Source organism: Balaenoptera musculus, chromosome 16 (assembly GCF_009873245.2).
Source record: "Balaenoptera musculus isolate JJ_BM4_2016_0621 chromosome 16, mBalMus1.pri.v3, whole genome shotgun sequence".
Classification (NCBI taxonomy): domain Eukaryota; kingdom Metazoa; phylum Chordata; class Mammalia; order Artiodactyla; family Balaenopteridae; genus Balaenoptera; species Balaenoptera musculus.
The window spans coordinates 31,490,658-31,497,668 of NC_045800.1; the positions used below are offsets into that span (position 1 = coordinate 31,490,658).

The following is a 7,011-nucleotide window of genomic DNA, read 5'->3' on the forward strand; positions in this document are numbered from 1 at the left end:
CCGCTTGCCGCAACTGGAGAAAGCCCTCGCACGAACCGAAGACCCAACACAGCCAAAAATGAATAAATAAATAAATAAAGTAGCTATAAAACGCAGCAAAAAAAAAAAAAAAAAAAAAATGTCTGGGCCATAAAACACATTTTAACAAATTTAAAAGAATAGAAATCCTATAGAAGTATGCTCTCAGACCACAATGGGCTTAAACTAGAAATGAATAACAGAAAGATAAGTTGGAAAATTCCAAAATATTTGGAGATTTAATAACATACTTCTAAATGATACATGGGTCAAAGAAGAAATCTCGAGAGAAATTTAAAAAACATTTTGAACTAAATGAAAATGAAAATACAGCTTATCAAAATTTGTGAAATGTAGCAAAAAGAGTGCTTAGAGGGAAATTTATAGCATTATATGTATATATTAGAAAAGAAGAAAGATCTATCAATAATCTAAGCTTCCTTGCCATTTTTTTAAAGCTATTGCTTATTGTTATCTACAAAGTGGTCTATTTACTCATTTATTCAAGTTTTTATAGCTCTTAGAAAAGATTTTTTTTCAGGAAGTCATAGGCACTTTGGTTTTTTTCTCTATATTTATGTTTTTAGTGTTATTGAAAATAACAATATTAATTTGTTATATTAGCCAGGGAGTTATTACTGGCAAAGGTATACTTTTTCTAATTAGCTATTATACTTAATTCTGTTCTTGGTTCTAGCTCTTTCTCTTTATTTTTTCATTAAAATGACAATAAAACTAGGGTAATTTGTTTTATCCTCTAATGTATATGTATATATATGTATATATGTGTGTGTGTGTGTATATATATATATATATATATATATATATATATAAAATTTTTCATGCATGATTTTTTTGTTCTGGCAATTACTGGGTACTTGTGATTCCAAGACATTTTGGACAGATATTAAAATAATTAATTGTGTTATTTCACTCTTGAGTATCTCACAGACCATTGGCTTGATTTGTGATCTTTTTTATTCTCTAATATATGCATTCAATGCTACAAATTTCCCTCTAAGCACTGTTTTTACTGTATCCCACAAATTTTGATGTTATAGATTTTTTAATTTAATTCAAAAACAGTTTAAACTTCTAAGACTTTGACTCATGTGTTACATAGAAGTGTGTAGTTTAAACTCAAAATATTTTGTTACGTTCCATCTTTCTGTTATTGGTTTTTAGTGTAATTCCATTGTGAATGAAAGTAAACTTTGTATGATTACTATTATTTTAAATTTGTTAAGGTGCTTTTAAAAAAAAATTATGTTAAGGTGTTTTTTTATGCCGCAGAATATGGTCTATCTTAGTGAATGTTCCATTGTGAGCTTGAGGAGAATGTATATTCTACAATTGTTGGATGAAATAATCTATAAATGTCACTTATATCCAGTTGATAGATGGTACTGTTGAATTCAAGTATGTCCTTACTGATTTTCTGCCTGCTGGACCTGTCCATTTCTTAGAAAATCTACTGGAGTCTCCCACTAGAATAGTGGATTCCTCAGTTTTAACACTGTGTATTTTTTTAAAAATTAAACAATGTATTTAAACTGAAAAAAAAGAAAGATAGTTGAACTACCTCTAAATAAAGATAATTTTTCAAAAGAAAAAAAAAATAATCTAAGCTTCCACTTTACGAAACTAGAGAAAGTAAAGAAATACTAGTCTAAATCAACCAGAAAAAAAGAAATAGAAAAATTAAAGCAAATATCAATAAAATGAAGACAGAAAAACAAGAGAGAAAAAGCAATGAAACAAAAATCTGGTTCTTTGAAAAAAATCAACAAAAACAATAAACGTCTTGCCAGGTTAAATTTTTTAAAAAAGAGAGAAGACACAAATAACAAATATCAGAAGTGGAAGAGGAGTCATCTCTACTAGACAACAAAAGGACAATAAAAGAATATTATGAACAAACTTTATGCCCACAAATTTGATACCTTAGATGAAATGGACTAATTCGTTGAAAGATAGAAGCTACTAAAACTCATACAAGGAGAAAAAGATAATCTAAATAGGCCTATACCTATTAAAGAAATCAAATCAATAATTAGTAACTTTCCAAAACAGAAAGCACCAGACCCAGATAGGTTCACTAGTGAATTCTACCAAACATTTAAAAAATAAATGATACCCATTCTATATAATCTCTTCCAGAAAATAGAAGCAGAGGGGACACTTCTTAACTCATTGTAAGATTCCAGTATAACCTTAATACCAAAACCAGATAAATATATTACAAGAAAAGAAAACTATGGACCAAGGTCTCTTATGAATATAGATGGAAAAGTCCTCAACAAAATATTAGCAAATCGAACCCAACAATGTATAAAAAATTATACATCACAACCCAGTGGGATTTATTCCAAGTATATCAGGCTGGTTCAACATTCAAAAATCAATTAATATAATACATCACATCAACAGGCTAAAGAAGAAAAACCATATGACCACAACAATAAATGAAGAAACAGCATTTGACAAAATCTATTTTTCATTCATTATAAAAACTCTCAGCAAACTAAGGCTAGAGGAGAACTTCCTCAACTTAATAAAGAACATCTAGAAAAACTTACTGCCAGCATTGTTCTTTTTTTTTTTTTCCACATCTTTATTGGAGTATAATTGCTTTACAATGGTGTGTTAGTTTCTGCTGTATCACAAAGTGAATCACTACACATATACGTTTATCCCCATTTCTTATCCCTCTTGCGTCTCCCTCCCACCCTCCCTATCCCACCCCTCTAGGTGGACACAAAGCACTGAGCTTATCTCCCTGTGCCAGGTGGCTGCTTCCCACTGCCAGCATTGTTCTTAATGATGAGAAAATAGATGCTTTCCCCCCTGACCAGGAACAAGGCAAGGATGTCCCCTCTACCACTCCTATTCAACATTTTACTGGAAGTCCTAGATAATACAAAAAGATAAAAAAGGAAATAAAAGGTATACAGATTGGTAAAGAAGAAATAAAACTGGTTTTGCTCACAGATGACATGATTGTCTATGTAGAGAGTCCCAAAGAATCGACGCAAAAACTCCTAGAACTAATAAGCTATGATAGCAAGATTGTAAGATAAAAGGTCAGCTGCTTTCCTATATGTCAACAGTGAACAATTGGAATTTGAAATTAAAAACACAATACCATTTACCTTAGCACTGAAAAAAAAGAGAAATGCTTAGGTATAAATCTAACAAAAAATATACAGAATCTATATGAGGAAAAATATAAAACGTTGATGAAAGAAATCAAAGAAGAGCTAAATAAATGGAGAAATATTACATGTTCATGAATAGGAACACTTAATATTGTTAAGATATCAGTTCTTCCCAACTTGATCTATAGATTCAATTTAGTCCCAATCAAAATCCCAGCAAGTTTTTTATTTTTTGTGGATATCAACAAATTTATTATAAAGTTTATATAGAAAGGCAAAAGACTGAGAATAGCCAACTCAATGCTAAAAAAAGAACAAATTTGGAGAACTGACAAGACTTACTTTAATGCTACAGGAATCAAGATGGTGTGGTATTGACAAAAGAATAGACAAATAGATCAGTGGAACAGAATAGAGAGTCCAAACGTAGACCCATACAAAAAGACTCTTAAAACTCAACAATAAGAAAACAAACAACCTGATTGAAAAAAGGGGCAAAAGATCTGAACAGACACTTCACCAAAAGAGTTATACAGATGGCCAATAAGCATATGAAGAGATACTCAACAGCATATGTCATTAGGGAACTGCAAACTAAAACAATAATGAAATACCAACACAAAACTATGAGAATGGCTAGAATACAAAACACTGACAATACCAAATGCCAGAGAGGATGCAGGGCAATAGGAACTCTCATTCATTGTGGATAGGAATGCAAAATGGTACAGCCACTTTGGAAGACAGTTTGGCAGTTTCTCACAAAGCTACACATAATCTGGCCATACAATCCAACAATTGTGCTCCTAGGTACTTCCCCAATTGAGATGAAATTATGTCCACAAAAGAACCTGCACACGAATATTTCTGGTAGCTTTAATCATAACTGTTAAAGACTAGAAGCAACCAAGATGTGCATAAATATGTGAATGGATAAAAAAACTGATATATCCATACAATACAATATAATATTATTTGGTGATAAAAAGAAATGAGCTTGGGCTTCCCTGGTGGCGCAGTGGTTGAGAATCTGCCTGCCAATGCAGGGGACACGGGTTCGAGCCCTGGTCTGGGAAGATCCCACATGCCGCGGAGCAAATGGGCCCGTGAGCCACAATTGCTGAGCCTGCGCGTCTGGAGCCTGTGCTCCGCAACAGGAGAGGCCGCGACGGTGAGAGGCCTGCGCACCACGATGAGGAGTGGCCCCCGCTCGCTGCAACTAGAGAAAGCCCTCGCACAGAAGCGAAGACCCAACACAGCCAAAAATAAATAAATAAATAAATAATTAATTTAAAAAAAAAAGAAAAAATTCCTTCCAACAGCTCACAGGCATTGCAAGTGATACGCTATTTAGGATAAAGAACAAAATGGATCACACTTTCAAAAGAATTCTGAGAGCAATTCAAAAAAAAAAAAAAAAAAAAAAGAAATGAGCTCTCAACCACAAAAAGACATGATGGAAAGTTAAATGCACATTGCTGTTAAAGAAGCCAGTCTGAAAAGGCTATATACTGTATGACTTTGGGAAAAGGCAAACTATAGAGACTCTAAAAAGATAAGTGATTGCCAGGAGTTCAGGGGTGTTAGGGGTGGGATGAATAAGTGGAGCACAGTGGATTTTTAGTATAGTAAAATGATTCTGTGTGATACTGTAATGGTGGACACAAGGCATTACACATTTGCCAAAACTCATAGAAATGCACAACACAGAGAACCTTAATATAAACTATTGGCTTCAGTTAATAGTAATGTTATCCTATTGGTTCATTAATTGTAACAAATGTACCATATTAATGCAAGATGTTAATAATAGAAATTCTGTGTGTGTGTGTGTGGTGGGAGAGTATTTGGGAAGAGGGTATATGCAAACTCTCTGTATCATCTCCCCAATTTTTCTGTAAATCTAAAACTGTTGTAAAAAATAGTCTATAAACTAAAAAACATGTTTGAGAATAATTTTTAAAAATTTAAAAAGGATATGGGAGGAGGGAGGGCTGAGACTAACTAGGTTCACACTCAATATCCAGCTACAAAAGACTTCATTTCTGTGCTTCCCTTTCAGATAGGGGTATAAATAAACCTGTTAGGTGGGACTTCCAGAAAAGCTCCTAAAAAGGAGGTCAGACAGCTGCATGTTATCTTATTGCTCTTCCCCACTCTGCTTGCTTCCTAACTGGAATAAGGAATATATGGCTGGGGCTTCAGCAGCCATCTTGGAGCATGAGGCAATATTGAGGGTGGCAGCCACTGCTAAGGATGGCTGAGGAGAGTAATAGAAGGAGCCTGGATTCTTGATGAACATGGTGCTACCATGCCAACCCTGGCCTACTATGCCAGACTTCTTTTACATGAAAGAAATAAACTTATTTCTTGTTTAAGCTTCTGTTATTTGTATCTACATTACTAGCTAAACACAATTCCTACCTTATATACAAGATAATAAAACTTACTGTAATGCTATTATAATAAAACCATACATAGCATAGGAATAAATAATACAAGTGGAACCTAAGAAAGATTCCAGAAACAAATTCAAGTGGGTACTTAATATAAATAAAAATAACATTTTGTTTAGAGGGAGAAAGATGGCTTACTTAATATATGGTGCTGGCAGAACTGACTATCCATCTGGAAGAAAACATGGTTACACTTCTACCCCACTTTTATGCAAAAATAAACTCCAGATGGATTAGAAGTCTAAATGTGAAATATAAAAATATTAGATACAAATGCAAGGAATTATTTATAAGATCATAAAGTAAAAAAGACCTTCTGAAGGAAAAGGTAAAATCCAGAAACACTAAGGGTCACTACCTGAAAATAATAGTCATGCATTACCTCTTAAAAGTGAACATATTTTTGTATAACAAAAGAAACTATAGACAAAATCAAAAGACAAATGACAGACTAAATACTTAAAATATAGATAACAAAGGACAAATGTTGCTAATGTACCTTAGCTCCTACAAACCAAATGAAAGAAGACAATCAATCCAATTAAAATTTGACAAAGCATTCAACAGGCAATTCCAGAAAAAAAAGTAAATCATCAGCAATATGAAAAGATTCTCAACCTCAATGGTGTTCAAGAAAATTCAAATTAGTACAATAAAGAATACAGCATTTTGACCCATTAGATTGTCAAAAATGAAAAATACTGGTGAGATTATCAATATGGGTTGTAATGCTAATTTCTACAGCCTTTCTGGAAAGTATTACAACAATATGTGTTTTAAAATTCACATATCCCTCAACCCAGCAATCCTATTTTTTGTAATCTCTCCTACAGAAAGATAACACCAGTACATAAAGAAATATGTTCAAGGAAATTTATTTATTTATTTAAAAATATGGAATGCTACATGAATTTGCGTGTCATCCTTGTGTTGGGGGCCATGCTAATAATCTTTTCTGTATGGTTCCAATTTTAGCATGTGTGCTGCTGAAGCTAGCACTCAAGGAAATTTATTGTGGCCTGGCTTTGTAGAGGCAAAAAGATGCACCTCACCTGAAGAAAAATAAGAATTTACCATGAGCTGCATCAGTAGAAGACAGTTGATATATTATGGTACCATGGAGTATTATGCAACTTTTGAAAGAACGAGTAAGATATGTCTGAATCAATGGACGTTTCAAGTTCTTAAATGTCTACTTGAGGACTGTGATTACTTAGGCAACAGAAGAAACAATTTGTATTTCATCTATTACATAAGGAGTAACCTGTGGAAACCTGAGTTAATTGGCACCATATTTCTTTTTTTTTCAGTTTTTTAAAATTGAAGTATAGTTAATTTACAATGTTGTGTTAGTTTCAAGTGTACAGAAAAGTGATTCA

At 32.9% G+C, this 7,011-nt stretch overlaps 1 non-coding gene across 1 annotated transcript; it reads right to left on the reverse strand.

Annotated features, from left to right (window-relative positions):
* Positions 1-6,520: 6,520 nt before the first annotated feature.
* LOC118883162 lies at positions 6,521-6,631 on the reverse strand. Its single transcript, XR_005016950.1, has one exon. It is a non-coding gene; the product is annotated as a U6 spliceosomal RNA (small nuclear RNA).
* Between the last annotated feature and the right edge of the window lie 380 nt (positions 6,632-7,011).